Genomic DNA, 16491 nt, shown 5'->3' with positions numbered 1-16491 from the left:
GTTGATGGAATAATTCGGTTGATTATGAATTTAAAATTGATTATAAAATCGATTTTGAAATCAATTTTACAATCGTTTGCAAAATCGTATTTCAAATTGGTTTTAAAAGCTCAAACATTTTCTAAGACAGTTGGCTACCCACGATATCGCCTTGTAAATCCTTATTATTTAGTCCTCCTTTAGGGCTCCTTCTATGGGATTTTAATGTTTTTTAAATACAGGGAGAGCCCTAAAAAAGGAGAAAATAAGAGGGATTGACAAGGTGATTTGGGGTCCGACCACTTCACCGAAGGTCCGCGAGACCGAGGGTCCGCGAGCCCGAGGGTCTGCTAGACCGAGGGTCCGCGAGACCGAGGGCCCGCGAGACAGAGGGCCCGCAAGACCGAAGGCCCGCGAGACCGATTTTTCCCTTCATCGGTTGCCGCGGTCGAGTGATTTAAGGCGCCTCGTTGCAGCGGCGTAGCAGGTGCCGGTTATCGGGGGGAGGAGGGGGGCAAATAATTCCCGGTAACTAAGTTTAGAATCAGTGGCGTTGCTAGGAGTTCATTTTAGGGGACGGTGGTGAGCACGCGAATTGTGCGAAACACGTACTGCGCGCACGAAACGTCTCTCTAGAGGGGGGGGGGGTGCAGGGAGGGGGTGTTTCTGCTACTTACAGTATAAACTTACGATGCCTTATTTCACTGACACTACCTAATCGTTGACTCTACTCATTTAACGTTTATTTTCATGGTAATTCTGCTTCATGATCTTGTATACATACACCTGGAACATTGAACCTTCATTATGGGCAATATTATCTTAGCATTTTTTTTTTCATTAATTTAAACAGAATACTAAGAAGAACAAGAAGGTGAAAGTTCTAAAAAAAAGAACGAAAATCAATTTGTCACTCAAATAAAAGTGCCGGTTTAAATCAGTTTTCCTCCGGGAAGCCTGTCCTCGGGAGAATGGTCATTCCGAGAATGTTTTCATCGGGGAGTTGTCATGGGGGAGATCGCCCTCCGGAGGAGTAGTCCAAACTCCCATTTTCTATTGTTGTTGTTACTATTTTTGTTATCATGATATCAGCAGCTGCAGCAGTAGTAGAGTTAGAAGTCGTAGTAGTAGTTGTCGTAGTAGCAGTAGTCAGGGGCGGATCCAGCCTTCGCCAATAGGGGGGTGGGGATTTTTTTGTCAGCCATATTTCCCCGATCGGCCGCACGAAGATGCTTTTTGCAGGGATTTTTGGTTTCTTTCAAGGGGTAGACCTATTAGTCAGTTCTTTAGCTTTATTCTTATGAAGAGACATATATATATAATACGATAGTCCTTATTTATATAATGCGAAATTGGAATCTTCTGTATTTTTTCAAAAAAAAAAAAAATTCTGGCCAATTTTTGTTGAAAAAGATGTGTATGCAAATGGATAATTACTACGAACGTGAAGCGCGAGCAGAAATGAACTAATGGAAAAAGTACTGTTGAAGACTGCTTGCAGTTAGACATGAAGACGTTACATATTTTAAAAATCAAATAATGCGAGCGCGAAGCGCGAGCAAAAATTTAATATAGTGACATGAAATATTCATTTTATTTCCAAGTCTTCCCCTCATCTTATTTTATTCATTCGTCTTCTTCCACTTCTTTTTTGTCCTCTTTATTTTCCCTTTTTTATTCTTTCATTCCTTTTTTCATGCTCCGCCAATAAGGGGGGGGGGGGGGGGCCTCGGACCCCCTGGATCCGCCTATGGTAGTAGTAGCAGTTACATTGTCATTGTTGTTTTTATCATCATTATTATCATTATTATTACTATCATTTAAGTCCTTAACATTATTCGGCATTTTTGTTTTGCCTTGTTTCATTTTGTCTCCTTTGTTTCATTCATCACTTAAGTTTATTGAATCAATGTTTAATACCGACACTCCAAATAAATGGATGAATACTTTCCTAAAACCAGACAACGTTTTATAAACAGTCCTGTATGTTAAAGGCATGTCTCTGAAATCCAGATGAAGAAAAAAATGGTAGGTGAGGTAAATGATGATAAAAATGACCGTAAAAGGGAAGGAAAATAAATAGATAGAAGCGCCGAGTCCATCTACAATAGAGCATAGACAAAACTCACGGAGAAAAAAGAAGCGAAATTATTTAGGAATTAGATGTTAACATAATTATATATATAAAGAGAACGGAGGAGAGAGAGAGGATCGAGGGGGGGGGGGGGGTCAAGAGGAACGATAGGAGAAATTGAAAGTAAAAAGAGCTGTGAGAAAAGTACAGAGGAAAAAAAACTTTGAAGAATATCCAATTTATTTGAATGTGCTCTGTCTCGGTGTGTGGGATGAGTGTGTGCGATTCTATTCAAAATATGGTTAGGATATTTCTATTTTAAAAAATTCTTGAAATTTGCAACAGCTCACTTCGGATGCGGCGCCATTGTATTTGGGTTCGTCAATCTAATTGTTGTAACATTTTTTGGTTTCACCTCGGTTGTGTAGATTTCTTCAGAGACTATGGTATGATTTCATTATACGATGAAGTGAGAGAGGGGATGGGGTGTCCGATTTCGTAGTATATTATGAAAGGCATTTTTGCAAACTATCCCCAGTCTAATAATACTCCGGCAGAAGCTGAAATGTTATCTGAAAATTGATATTAAAAAATGAATATATTAATGAATAGCTGAATGAATGAATGAACAAAATTATCAATTATATTTATCAATTGATTACACCCTCGTAGCAACAAAAAGAAACGCCAACCCCCCCCCCCAAAAAAAAAAAAAAAAAAAAAAGAGGGGGAACGTGAGCGAGAAAATAGAAAGGTATAGGAGAAGGACACCATGCCACCTTCACCCGACAAAGGAAATTATAATTGGCATGGTGTCGAAAATCTGTCTATCTGACAGTCAATCGGATCGGGGTCGCCCTAGCCACTAACCCGTCTCTGTGGTCTAGTGGTTAAGGCACCGGCGTTCAAATCTGGGGGCCCGGGTTCGATTCCCGGCAGAGACATTTTTTCGGCATCACCAATTTTTCCAAAGGGTAGATAGCTCTGGGGAACCTTGATCTAAGCTACGCCTACCTTTGTTCTCTTCATCCATTTTTTTTACAATATTTAAATAAAAAAGAGTTGCCAAAAGCTGTTGTACATGTATAACTTTACACATTTATATATATATTTATATTCATATATATATATATGTATCCAATTTTGTGATAGACTTTGGCATAATGTTATAAATAAAATAAAATAATATTTTTTGTACGCCACGTTGAACAGAATATTTGTTATGATTGTGCGCATCAGGGCGAAGCTCTATATGCTCGAGGGGGCCCAGTATGGCGCTTGTGGCAAGAAGTAGCTTAATAACTCCCGAGAGAGCGAAGCGAGCGAGATAAAAAATTACCTTTTCATGAGAATCAACATGAAGATAGATTTTGACGTGATATTCAGAAAAATATTATACACTTTTCGTTTGCTTTTCGTTCTTTCCTCCTTTTTTTGTTGTTGTTTGGTTGTAGAACTTTTGGGGGCCATGGTTCAAACTCATCCATACAACAGTGCTCCACCCCGGAACCTCTTGATATTAAAGTCATTTTAAACCTTACAGATGGCCACTAATTTTAATCAAATTGCATGTATATTTATATAACTTTCACACAACACATAAATTCAGTGCAGTTGTGTATCGTAATCATCCAAATATTTTGAGGGGGCACACCATAGCAAATGTGGGAAAATTTGTAAAAAGTCGTCAGCGAGCGAAACGAGCCAGAAAGAAAAATTGCCTTTTGAAATTAAATTCTAATTATGTGATAGATTTTTACATCATAGCAAATATCATGTCATGTATTTTTTTTCATTCATCTTATTTCGTTGCCTCCTTCATTCTCTTTTATTTCCCCTTGGCTATGGAACTATCCCCCAGTACGCCAGTGCTTCAACGCAAAGCTTAATGCAAAAAGGGTCCATTTAGGGGCTCGTTATAGAGCCTTTTAATGGTTAAAGATGAAGAGCCCCCACTGCACGGGGTCTTGACTCTTGGACAGAGCTCCCGGTAGCTTTGGAGATTGAGCAAGTTTATAATAGACTCTCATACGAAATTAGGTCATATACCATCCATCTTTCTTCCCGCTCGTTATCTTCAATCCTCAGCAGCCCAGTAGTAATATTTTGTCCTTTTTCTTTATTTTCCAATTTAAATTTTGCCTCATTCCATTCTATTTTCATTTCCCGCTTTTGTTTGCCTTTTTGTCATCTTTAATTTTATTATTTCCCTGTCTTACTAATCATGCTAATGTATTTGTATATCGGGGAAATTCTTTCCTTCCTTTTCCCAAGTTCTTTCCGTTTTCCCTTTTTATGTTTTTTTTTCTTAGTTTTCTTTTCTCCTTTCCTTTTCCCCTTTCCTCTTTTTTTCTTTTCCTTTCCCTTTCCCTTTCTTTCTTTCGATCCCCCACTTTTTTTTTTTTCCGTTTTTTTATTTTCCCGGTGAACTCCGCCAGGGGTGGAGGAAGCTTGCCCCCCCCCCCCTGCACCCCCGCCTGTTACCCCACTGGACGAGTGGATGCAGACAAGGAACGAGTCAAAGAAACGTCGGAGCTTCCGCAATTAAAATCCCCCTGTCTTCGTTAACAGGCAGAGAACGTGAGAAGAGCAGGCCGGAGCAGGCAAGGTGAACAATTCCAAGAAAACGTCGGAGCTTCCGTGCTTCACGCGGGAGGGGGAAAACTCCTCTTAAAATATGGATCGCCTTTCGTGCGCATTATTAAGTTTTTCTCACACTTCGCGTGCCCACCACCGCCCCCCAAAATGAAATCCTATAGCAATTTAGCCACTGATTCTAGACTTTAATAGTTACCGGGAATTGTTTTGCTCTGCCCCCCCCCTCCAATAACAGGCAAAGGATGTATTAAGATGAGCGACAACAGATAAGAACAATTCAAAGGAACGTCGGACCTTCCGCGCTTCTCGCGGGTAGGTATACACTCCCTTCCCTGCACCCCCCGGAACGCGCTTCCCGTGCTCACTACTGCCACCTAAACTGAAATTCTAGTTATGCCACTAATTCTAGACGGAATTACTGGGAAATGCTGGCGCTGCCCCCCCCCCCCCCCTGATAACAGGCACCTGTTACGCCGCTGCACAGTGGGCCGGGGCGAAACAAAAGTGCGCCAAAAGTCATTTTAGGCAATTTCAGATTTTTAATTTTTGTCATGCCCAGCTGAAAGACAATACTTTGAAGAATATTTCAGCAAAATATTTCATTCCGGAATTTGCATAAAGGTTGTTAATTTCCTACCTCAAATCGTAAAATGTGACATTTTGCGAAATATCGCGTATATGACATCCTAGTTGAAAAACAGGCCATTTCACAGGAGGTTTTTCATGTAGGAATCTGAAATGGCTCCCACATAATGTTGATATATTCTTCTTTTGTGTGAAAGGGAACAAAGTAGATAAAAGACACATTTTAAGAGGTTTATAGGCTGATTTTTCCTCGAAATAGGCTGAAAAATGCATGTTTTTTGCATTTACAATAGAATCGTTTAGATTTCCGTGGATTTCCGTCTAAATTCTATAAGCATCATTTTCCCGATGTCTAAGCTTTAAGTCGATACCAAATTTAGCTGCCCGTTTTTGCCCGTTGTCATGTGAGAGCCGATTTAACTTGACACAACACCCCAAAAACCTGTTAAAAACGGTCATTTTTATACCGCGCAGTCATCGTAGCGCATCGCATGGGTACATTGCCGTTCGCTCTCTTTGCACGGCGAGGACGATTCCCCTTCAATTTCATGAAAATGACATGAATTCCAGGCAAAGGTAGCTAAAGCTTATAAGGGCTATACCCACAACTCTTCAAGGGATAAAACTTACTTCTAGAATAATTTCAGCCCCAAACCCTCCTCATAGTGATACATTCGTGGTGTTATATACTCTGCGTTTTACACAAGTCAACACAGCTTGATAAAGCACGGTTAATATTTTTCAGATTATAAAGGTTTTTTTTATAAATGTAATTAATAATCATTTGATGCAATGAAAATTATTTTCGGCATCTCATAAACACTTTTTAGGCATAAACCAACATTCACTCTGGCCAATTTTAAAGTAGCACATAACACAATTTATATACTACACAATTTGCTTAGTGTAATCTGTCTTTTCACAGATATTTCAAGTATCCAATCAAAATTTGGTATCAAGGTGACGTCTTTTCGGCTTTAAATTATGTTCAGTCGATTCTACGCCAAAAATTACCCATAAACAACATGTTAATGTAAAAATTTAACACGGAATATAATTTTGGCGCACTTTCAATTCATTCTGGCCCACTGTGCGCTGCAACGAGGCGCCTTAAACCACTCGACCGCGGCAACCGATGAAGGGAAAAAATCGGTCTAGCGGGCCTTCGGTCTCGCGGGCCCTCGGTCTCGCGGACCCTCGGTCTCGCGGGCTGTCACCGGTGATTTCGTGGCTAGCCAACTGTTTTAACGAATATTTTGAGCTTATAAAATCAATTTAAGATACGATTTTGAAATCGATTTTAGAATTATAACTGTCTAAAAGTGGCAGAGTGGTTTTGAAGAGGAGGGAAAAGAGGGGTTTATGAAATAATAAGAACAGGTATAAATACGAAAATTGATTTTAAAATCGATTTTAAAATCAATTTCAAAATTGATTTAAGTTCAATTTTAGATCAGATTTAGTATTAGTTTTAAAGCCCATTCACATTTTTACTGATGCTAACGAGAAGTTAGTTTGGTTTTCAGAGCGTTATTTGTCCTGCGTCTAAACTGTGTCCGAGGGACTGTTTTAATTTCGGAAGGTAGAAGAGACAGAGAGAGAGAAAGAATTTTAGGTGGGGAGTTGTTCAGGTCTCCAGTTACAAAAAACACGATATGGCCCTTTTATCTATAAAATAAGACAAATTTTATGAGAAATTGACAATTTTAAGAGCAACATTTTAAAACGCCGATCGGAAAGATCGTCTTCACAGCTCAATACGAATATGCATTAAACCACGGATGGCTATGCATACTGCTGAATAAAATACTTTCGGACGGGCTGCGGACTGACTGGCACTGTATAACGTACGTTGGATCTACCTCGGTTCGACTCACGTTAGCTTGTTCCATGATACCGATGCACGTCGTGTCCGACCGCGGCCAGGTCCCGCCTTGGGGCCATTGCATGCAGGCATGTCCGCATATGGGAATGATGCGATGTAATATCGATGTGGCGGATATGGCAAGTTCCGACTCGGAGTCCTCGTATAGGACACAGTAGAAGTCCGGATCTATTCTAAGTTATTTGAGCCACATGGCTAATTTGCTTGTTCGTTATGTTAAAACAGTAGTCAAGTACATTTTATTTAAGGCACTTGCTGGCTTAAAACGAAACTCGAATTTCAATTTCATTTTATTTTCTTAGCGTGTTTTTCTCATTGAAGACACCGTTAAAAAAAAAATCGCTTTGAAAAAAAAAATCCAAAACCCGAGTGATTTCGAACGCGCCCGCGACTCGAGTGATTATAATAGGCCGGTCTAATGGGTGTAACATGTACATGTATGTGAAACATTATGTAAAACTTTGCTTTGCCCCCATTGGTTAAACTGACAAAGAATGATTTTTGTTCAAATGCCTTAACATGTTTAAAATAAATAGAGGCTGATTAACTGAAAATGTCAGTGCGTCAACCTTTTGATTTACGGCCTTTGAAAGAAGAAAAAAAATGTACGATAATATTCGGCCGTTTCACCCGTTAGATCAACAATGCTGTAACTACATGTAATCAGTTTATTATGGGTTCAAGAATTAAGCCACATCAAATTTGGTTATGGTGGAGCGACGAGCAGTTGAATTCAGCACCCTCACAAAAGCTGTAGATTAGTGTTTCAAGCTGATTTATGTTCTTAATGTGGAATATCAGGCAACACGCATCGCTGTGTGGGATTTCTTGCAGCGTGCCATCTACAATGTGCCAGGATGTTCTAGTCACATAAATGTTCAAAACATAAACACTTTGAATTGAATTGAATTGAAATGGTTTATTCAGAAAACTTCATCGCAGCCGAAGGCTAAATTGCGAAATTCTGTACAAGGTAAAATACAAAATATATACAATAACAGTGACTATAACAAAATGACATGTAAAAGTAATAAAATAAATGTTATATGTTGAAAGTTAACAAAGGAGAAGAGTAGAATAATTCAATGAGATATGTGTATTTCACCTAGCTCACAAGGAGATGAGAGATATCATAAATCTAATGATTGATTAAATAATTTCTGGTTGTACATGTATAAACATGGAATTAGGATATTAAACGATTATACCAAGATGGGATAAAACAACTATGCCCACTGAAAACAAGCAGTGCTAGATGTGATAAAAGTAATATTGGGCACATATATGTAAGCTTTATTATCGTTATCATTTTTCTACAAAGAATCGTAGCCAGAATTTAAAGTAAACGAAAACATCATAATATCATCATATTAGACGATGGCATATTAATATAGTTGTGTATGAAATCTATTTCCATAATTTGGATATTGTTAACACGTTGATTGCTTTTTGAGATGTCGTATCATGTATTAACTGAAAAGGCATGTTTTAATTAATCATAGTTTTGGAAATTAATTACATATTCGATTGATTGTTCAGTAGTCGGACCATGTATGGGACAGCGCTTTTACGACGACGTTCTGTTCTACAGCGTATTTCAGTGTACATATTGCTGTGACGTAGTGAACGTTTGTGGACCGCTTCACGAGTTGAAGGTAGCCAGTTGTGAAAGGGGGAGGAATAAAGACTCACGCCCTTTGCTAGTCTCATACATAGTCCTTCTCTCCGCTTATCAAGAGTGGATAGGTTGAGCACTTCTAGTGCATGGTCATCATGGGAGCTATCCAGTGTGTGTGCAACCAAGGGCGCCACTACATTAAGAAAAATGTGAACATCCATGTGTCAATGTGGTGTTCAAGATGGTGTTCCTGAACTAAATTATCAGTAGGAGAACATGAAAAGGTGTTCCCAAACTGTTTTTAAAATGTGTTCTTTTTTAACGCCAGGCATCCAAATATTCTACTGTGTTAACAAGCTTGGCTTGGACATGTTTGGTCCGGGCCCGAACCAGGTGCCTACTCGTTTTTTACAGTGAAAAAATCACAAAAGCTATTGGTAATTTGAGTTATCCCTTGTTATTTCTTTGCTAATTCTAAATAGTGTAAATAATGTTGCAAAATATTTCATGGTGTAGAAAAATCATTATCCCTTGTTATTTCTCTGCTGATTGTAAATAGTGTAAATAATGTTGGAAAATATTTCATGGTATAGAAAAATAATTATTTTACATCTTAATCTGCCAGGACTGAAGAGATATGAACAAACATGTAGGCCCTAGACAAGACAGGCTTTAACTTTATATTTAATTTCGTTTTTGCTGACCATGGATCCTCCAACTAGCTGTCTATACTAAGTTATCATTAGACAAACAGGGAATATTAGTTATTAGTCAAAGTTACTTTAGTTCGCATTAGTTATCATTGTTTATACCTACTAATTCTAATGCATTATTCCGATTGATGTTGTACTTTAAATTTGACTATGTATTATTACTTTGATTTTGTTGTGCTTTGTGAATGGAAAATGAATATATCTAAATCTAAATCTAAAATATGACAAATTGAAATAATGATCAATTCTGATAGGTATAATGTGGCACAAAATACACAAATGTACAAACCATAATAAATATTCATACTATACTATACTATTTTTCTTAGTTTTTGTCTTTGACAAATTACAATCCTTTTATTGTTAAAATATGTTTTTTGTTTCATTTCTTATTTTCTCTGTTGGAAACTAGGTGGAAAGCTATATAAATATCACGTTATTATCCTATATCGCATCTTTAATATAGCAAAGCAAGGGAAGTTAAGATATGTATAAAATATGTATAATGCTTTGCCTTGATTATGAAATATAATTTGCACTTTTGTATAGAGGTTAATGACAGGATATTATTTAGAGAGTGCAAATGATAAATATCTGTGCACGGCCATTTATTCTATTTTTTCACCAGAACATAGCATGACCCAGAAGGGGAAAATGCATTGTGATGTGAAAAAAATAAAGGGCAAGTGTATTGATTTTGGTCATTAGCACGTCAAAATAATCATTTCGGTCTTTATCCTAATTCATGAGTGTAATTGCAAACTCCTTGTTTTGAATAAAAATAAATTAAAATCAAATCCAAAAAATCAGAAAAGGCCAGGACTATGATAAAATTGACCAGACCAGGAGTGTATAAACGTGTTTACTGGTGTCACCCAAATGCAATAGTAGGACCATAATGTAGCAGAATAACTTGTGCAGAGACAGTGATTAGGGCCCTGCAACTCGCCACAAATCAATTGCAGTTGAATATGACGTAGCAAAAAGAGTGATAAATTCAGCTAAAAAAGTGTTGGTGTTCTTCCGCAGATGACCAAATAACACTATTGTGCAAAAAATAACATGCTTCAGATTTGAAATTTCTGAGAAAAACCTCTTTTTCCAAAATCGGTGACTAAGTTCTGAGTGTATTTTTTTCGCTGAAACTGGTCCATAGATATGCACGTATACGGGTTAAGAGCGGACACACGCGCGCCGTGCACAAGCTAGTATCCAATAATACTTTGCGTGTATCATGACAACACAACGCCCATATTTCAATAATCAACGATATCATCCCAACACTCCTTATAACGTTATTTTGTACCTTTTGTGCTATTCAGAATTCGTAGTTTCGTTGTTAGAGTACGATTGCACAGAAATTTAACCCTGTTTTGAACCCACAAGCGAAAGGAATTTTGATGTGAGAAATAGGAAAAGGAATTCCCTTTCCCTTGAATGGTGACAGAGTAAGAAAGGGCTGGATGGGGGAGGGGCTTATGAGATAAGGAATATTAAGTGAGCGAGAGAGAAAACGTAAACAAAAATTATGATAAAGATGATGGTGATTGACAATGATTAGAAACGGGATCGGTAAAAAGAGGATCAAAGAAAAGGGAAAGAGGTAGATTGAGGTGATCGATAATGGAGAAGAAAATATAATTACAAAGATATGGAGGCACAAGATCACTGATGAAAACGAGAATAGAAGGATAAGAAAGAGCAATATAAGGATCAGGCAAAAAATACGAAAATAAAGAAAGGGGGAAAAAGGTAGGAAAAAGTGACTGAGGGATATTGGATTACAGAACGGGGAAATAAATAGAAGGGACGGAAAAGAATTTGTAACATACAGATGAAAACGACAAAAAAGGTGGTCAAGTAGAAGATAGACAAAAGGGGAAAAATGATGAAAAAGAGAGGTAACGAAATGGATAAAGAAACATGAGGATTAGGCAGCAAGACACTGGAAATGGGGACAATATGCGAAGAGAACTAAAAAAAAATGGATCGAAGAGTTAGGTGAAGGAAGAAAACGAGAGAAGGAGAAAAGAGATATAAAAGGGCAGGATCCAGCCCTTTTCGTAGGATGGGGACACCCCGCTTACGTTACATGTTCAATGTTAGGATGTTCAGTGAAATCAAACCGAATTTATCACTATGAACAAATAATTCATAATCATAAGAAACAAACGTTTCGTTGTGTCAGTGACACGCTCCTGACTGAGATTTGCCTAATTATTAGTGTTGTAAAAAACAAAACAATATTATGTCATTACTTTCTTATTTACATCTGATTTTGATGAAATTTTATACTTGTTTGATTTCCCTCTATCTATCTCTCGTTTACACATTTCTGTTTGGGGATTTTAGGGAATGGTCGAGCGAGAGTTGATACTTTCACTACTTCCCGTCTTTTGTTTTCATCCTAAAAATCAATACCAATTTATTGTGAACATGGAGAGTGCCTTCCTACTTTGCTCCTCTCTCTTCCTGTCGTTGTAGGAACCAGGATCCTGCTTGTATAGTCTCCACAGTTGTTAACGTGTATATGTTTTTAGTTCAAGTTAAGCCCTTCCTCAGCTTTTTAGGAGCAAAAACTAGATGACTGCATGTGATTATTATTTGGATGATGATGAAAGTTATAGCAATGATTATGACCATGTTGATGTTGATTTCATAAATATCCTAATGGCAGACCATAATAACAATTTCGATATAAAAAAATACATGTTCAAATCGAAGAAACAAGCGATAACGACACCGAATCATTTCTTGCATTATTGCTACAATATACTATTACCGGTATGAAAACATAAAGAAATGGTCAATAAAACTTCAATTTTAGGCAAAAATGAACAAAAAATTGTCCATTTTAAAAAGATATATGTTATGTATGGGGCGCCAAGTGTCCGCCTGTATATTCTGTGAAATTCATGCAATTCCGTACACAAAATATGTCTTTATTAAGACGAAAATAATTTCGTCATGACGCTTTTTTTATTCCGTATACGAAATTCAATTTTGTCTCACGAAAACAATTTCGTCTAGACGAAATGTAATTGCGTCCAAAAGTTTATTTGGCTTGCCATACGAAATGAATTTTGATCAAACGAAATGGCGCACCAAATGTCCGATGGTAAATTCCGTCCGATTCACGACATTCCGTACATAAAATATGTTTTGTTCATTTGAAAATCATTTCGTCATGATGCAGTTTTATTTTGTAAACGAAATTATTTTTTGTCACACTCAAAATTAATTTCGTATGTACGAAATAATTTTTGTGGACGTAATTACATTTCGTCTCGAAGAAAATTTATTTCGTCTAACGAAATGGCGCCAAAGTGTCCAATGGAAGATTCTGTATGCAAACTTTGTTTTTCATTCAAACGAAAATCATTTCGTTGTGATGCAGTGTGATTTCGTATACGAAATTTAATTTGTGTCACCCTTAATCAATTTCGTCCAGACGAAATAAAATTGCGTCCACAAAATTCATTTCGTTCTGATGCGAAATCTATTCCGTCGACGTAATGATTTTGTGTCATAACGCAAAAAATTTCGTCTCCTCTGTCTGCTAGGGGTCGCTGATTGCCAGCGCCTAACAGCTGTTTTCGCTCCGGGCCGTTCACGTCGTTGTTGACGTGTTGGTGAACTTAGCTTAGATTTCACGTTATTCATGCCTACATAAGCTGCATACAACTGCTCTAATCGCTAGAATGTGGACGGACATTGCATTCGTAAGTTCAGCTATGTTTTCGACTCAAAAGTTACGTTAAAAAAAGAAAATGGGAATTCGTTAGTCGTTACCAAACTTGCTTTTGCAAAAAGCTGTTTAACTATGCTAGTCCCGTGTATTCAAGTTTATGTACTGTAGTCAGTCAGTCAGGGGGGGGGGGGGGGTTGGTCTTTTCTGCACATCTAAAATGGTAATGCATTATACAGGCTGAAGATATTTCGGCCTAGATCTTAATAAAAAGAGCATAAATGATGTAAAAACCATACTCAGAGCAAAAAGATGCTGAAAATTTCATCAAAATTGGATGACAAATAAAGTTATTGAAATTCACTCTGGGGCAACACCGCTATTCCAACGGCAACGCGTGTTGGAAAAGGCGATCTGGGCGACGCCAGACGGGTACATTTTGGCCTTGAATTTCCAGCCCATTCATATAAATTACGGCCTAAATTTAGGTCTAACTTATTCATTATAGGCCTATATCAATTTCCTAATTATAATGTAAAATGGGTACTCCCTGGTTCTTTTCTTTCCAAATTTTGTGTTTTCATCGCCTCTTCTGCCTCTGGGCCTGGCCACTCACACTAGTACGAGGTTAGTATTGTATACTAACCTCGTACACCGGACGGCGTTTGACCCTGGATTTCGAAGTAGTCGGCAAACATCGCTTCATTGCTGGAGTAATATTTGCCGAAACTCCTTCTCGCTACCCACCGGGGCTCTTTCCGGTAAGTAGCAACACACTAACAAAAAAGTTGTCATTATTTGAAAATTATAATAGTACAAAAAAAGCAAATTCGCCTACCTCGGACTGGAAAGTGACTTCGCTTGTCTCTTCTACGGAAATACAAGGAAGCCCGTTGGTGGCGCTAATAAATTTCACAACCTTGATTCAGCTCCTCGGTAATTTCATAACCGTGTCCAAATTCTTTGAATGCGCTATTCTTATGATTACTTGACTAATTATGGGCACCAATAAATGGAATACCTTCATAAACATAATTCAAGATTATTATTGGCGATGATAACACTTTATTGCAAATAATTTAAAACGATGACTAATAAACAAAAATAGAACAAAATCTACGTACCTGGAACGAAACCAGCAGTACAAGCTATAACAAACGTCAACAATACGGTACGGTCTGCCGAAGTCTATACGACGAAAAGATTGGTCACTTTAAGGACTTCGCGTAGTGCTTTGGGTCGATTTGAGTGTAAAATAATTTAGGTGCCTAGTCTTGGCCCTTGTCATGTCTTTGATATGAATATAAATCACGCGCCCTCTTTAGGCCAAAAATTGATGTTTTTTTTTTTTAATCATATTTAATTTCTTCCTCATATCACATGTAAAAAAAAAGGAATATAACATGACATCATTAACATAATTGTTTCAAGTTTACGCATAAACATTTTAACATAGTAAGAAAAGGAATATATATGAATTTCAAATGTAAACTTATAATAACAAAAGGGATTAATACAGAACAGAATCCGGGTACAACATAGCTGAATAACGGAAATACACTTATAATCTGTATATAAAACTCAAGTTATGCAACATTCTCTTTTTCTCCCTCGTTATACTCTTCAATCAAACTGATTAATGAGGAAATTATATTTAAAACAACAAATAAACAAACAAACATACACACAACTTAAAAAAAAAACCTTAGCTACGCTTAACACCCCCCAACCCCCATAAACGACGAATAAATAATAAGAAAAATAAAGGTAATAAAAAAAAAAAACCCTACTAAGTGGTTGAAGACTGTGAGGCTGATTTGTCAAAGTGCTCCCATTTTATTAAATGAAATTCCAAAGTTCCCCTTTCGGTTGCAAGCCGTTTCTCTTCTTTTCTATCTTCAATTAATCTATCTCTAATTTCCTTTACATTTGGAGGTAACCCCTTTTCTCTACCATGGAAGATCATGAATTTTATCAAAATTATAATGTGGTTTGATAATTGTTCTGTTTTAACATTAGTTCCATTTATTCCAATATGAATTTGTTTCCAAGTTATTCTCTTAAGAAACGGTAAGTTTAATTTATCAGCACATTTCTCCCACAGTCTTTTAATTATATTACACTAAAAAAATACATGTTGATATGTTTCTTCTAAAATATTACAATATGAACACAACCCATTTATCCGAAGTTTGAATCTGTGTAGATGATGGTTCGTATAGACTATTCTATACAATAATTTAAACTGAAACTCTCTAAATTTGCTAACTAATGTGCACAACCTTGGCTGAACAAAAATCTTTTCCACTTCCTTAACTGTTATATTATAAACTTCCATTAAGTTATAAAAAGCAGAGCTAATTTCCACGTTATTGCTTATTTAACTTCTATACACCATTTTTGCATTTATTTCTTCAAATTTATAAACTTTCTTTGTAAATACTATTCCTAGGCTGAGGCCACAGTGGATAGACTTCCTTTTTCGGCTGAACGTTTCTTTTCCATTCATGAGGAATTATTGAATATATTTTTCAAATTTTTGTAATTTCTTCTTTACTTAAACCCTTTAAAATAAAATAGGCGTCATTTTTCAATAGCCCTTTTTTATAACAAATATGGTGTAGTCGATATATATTTTTCAAAAACAAATTTTCATCAAATAATGTTTTGCCATCGAGCTGAATATATTTATTGTTATAAAAAATTTCATTTCCCTTGTAATTCTCTTCTGCTTTAACATAATTTTTCATATCCGTCCATGTTTCTATTAAACTTTGATAGAAGGTGGGTAGCTTGATATTCACAAACTTATCCCAATAGTTACAATAAAAAATTAAATTACCTCCCATTGGTCTCATCAAATATTTGTAGTATTTTTTCCAATTAATACCTTGTTTTCCTGTAACAAGCCTCTTTATCCACATTATTCTCTGTGCTTTCACAAACAGTCTGAAATTCATCATTTTGAGCCCCCCTTGCGAATAGTCTAAAGTTATTATGGTATTTTTAATTTTGTTTCTACCTTTCCACAAAAATGAAAACTTATTTCTTCAATCTCACAATGTACCCACTCTGGAACTGGCATCAATGATGATAAATATATCAGTTTGGAGTAACCATATACTTTCATTAATTGAATTTTTCCCATTAATGTTAAATCACGTTGCTTCCACCAATTAAATATTTTTTTTTTATTTTACTTAATATTTCTTTGTAGTTCATTTTTTCCTTGATATCTTCGTGTATCGAAAAATAAATTCCTAATATCTTAACAATATGGACTTGCTTCCCAAAAGGAAAGTTATGAGTAGAAAAATGTGGGCCTAAAAGTAATATAAACGTCTTGTCATT

This window comes from Lytechinus pictus, chromosome 5 (genome assembly GCF_037042905.1).
Source record: "Lytechinus pictus isolate F3 Inbred chromosome 5, Lp3.0, whole genome shotgun sequence".
Classification (NCBI taxonomy): domain Eukaryota; kingdom Metazoa; phylum Echinodermata; class Echinoidea; order Temnopleuroida; family Toxopneustidae; genus Lytechinus; species Lytechinus pictus.
Note: the sequence above shows the minus strand (reverse complement) of the source record.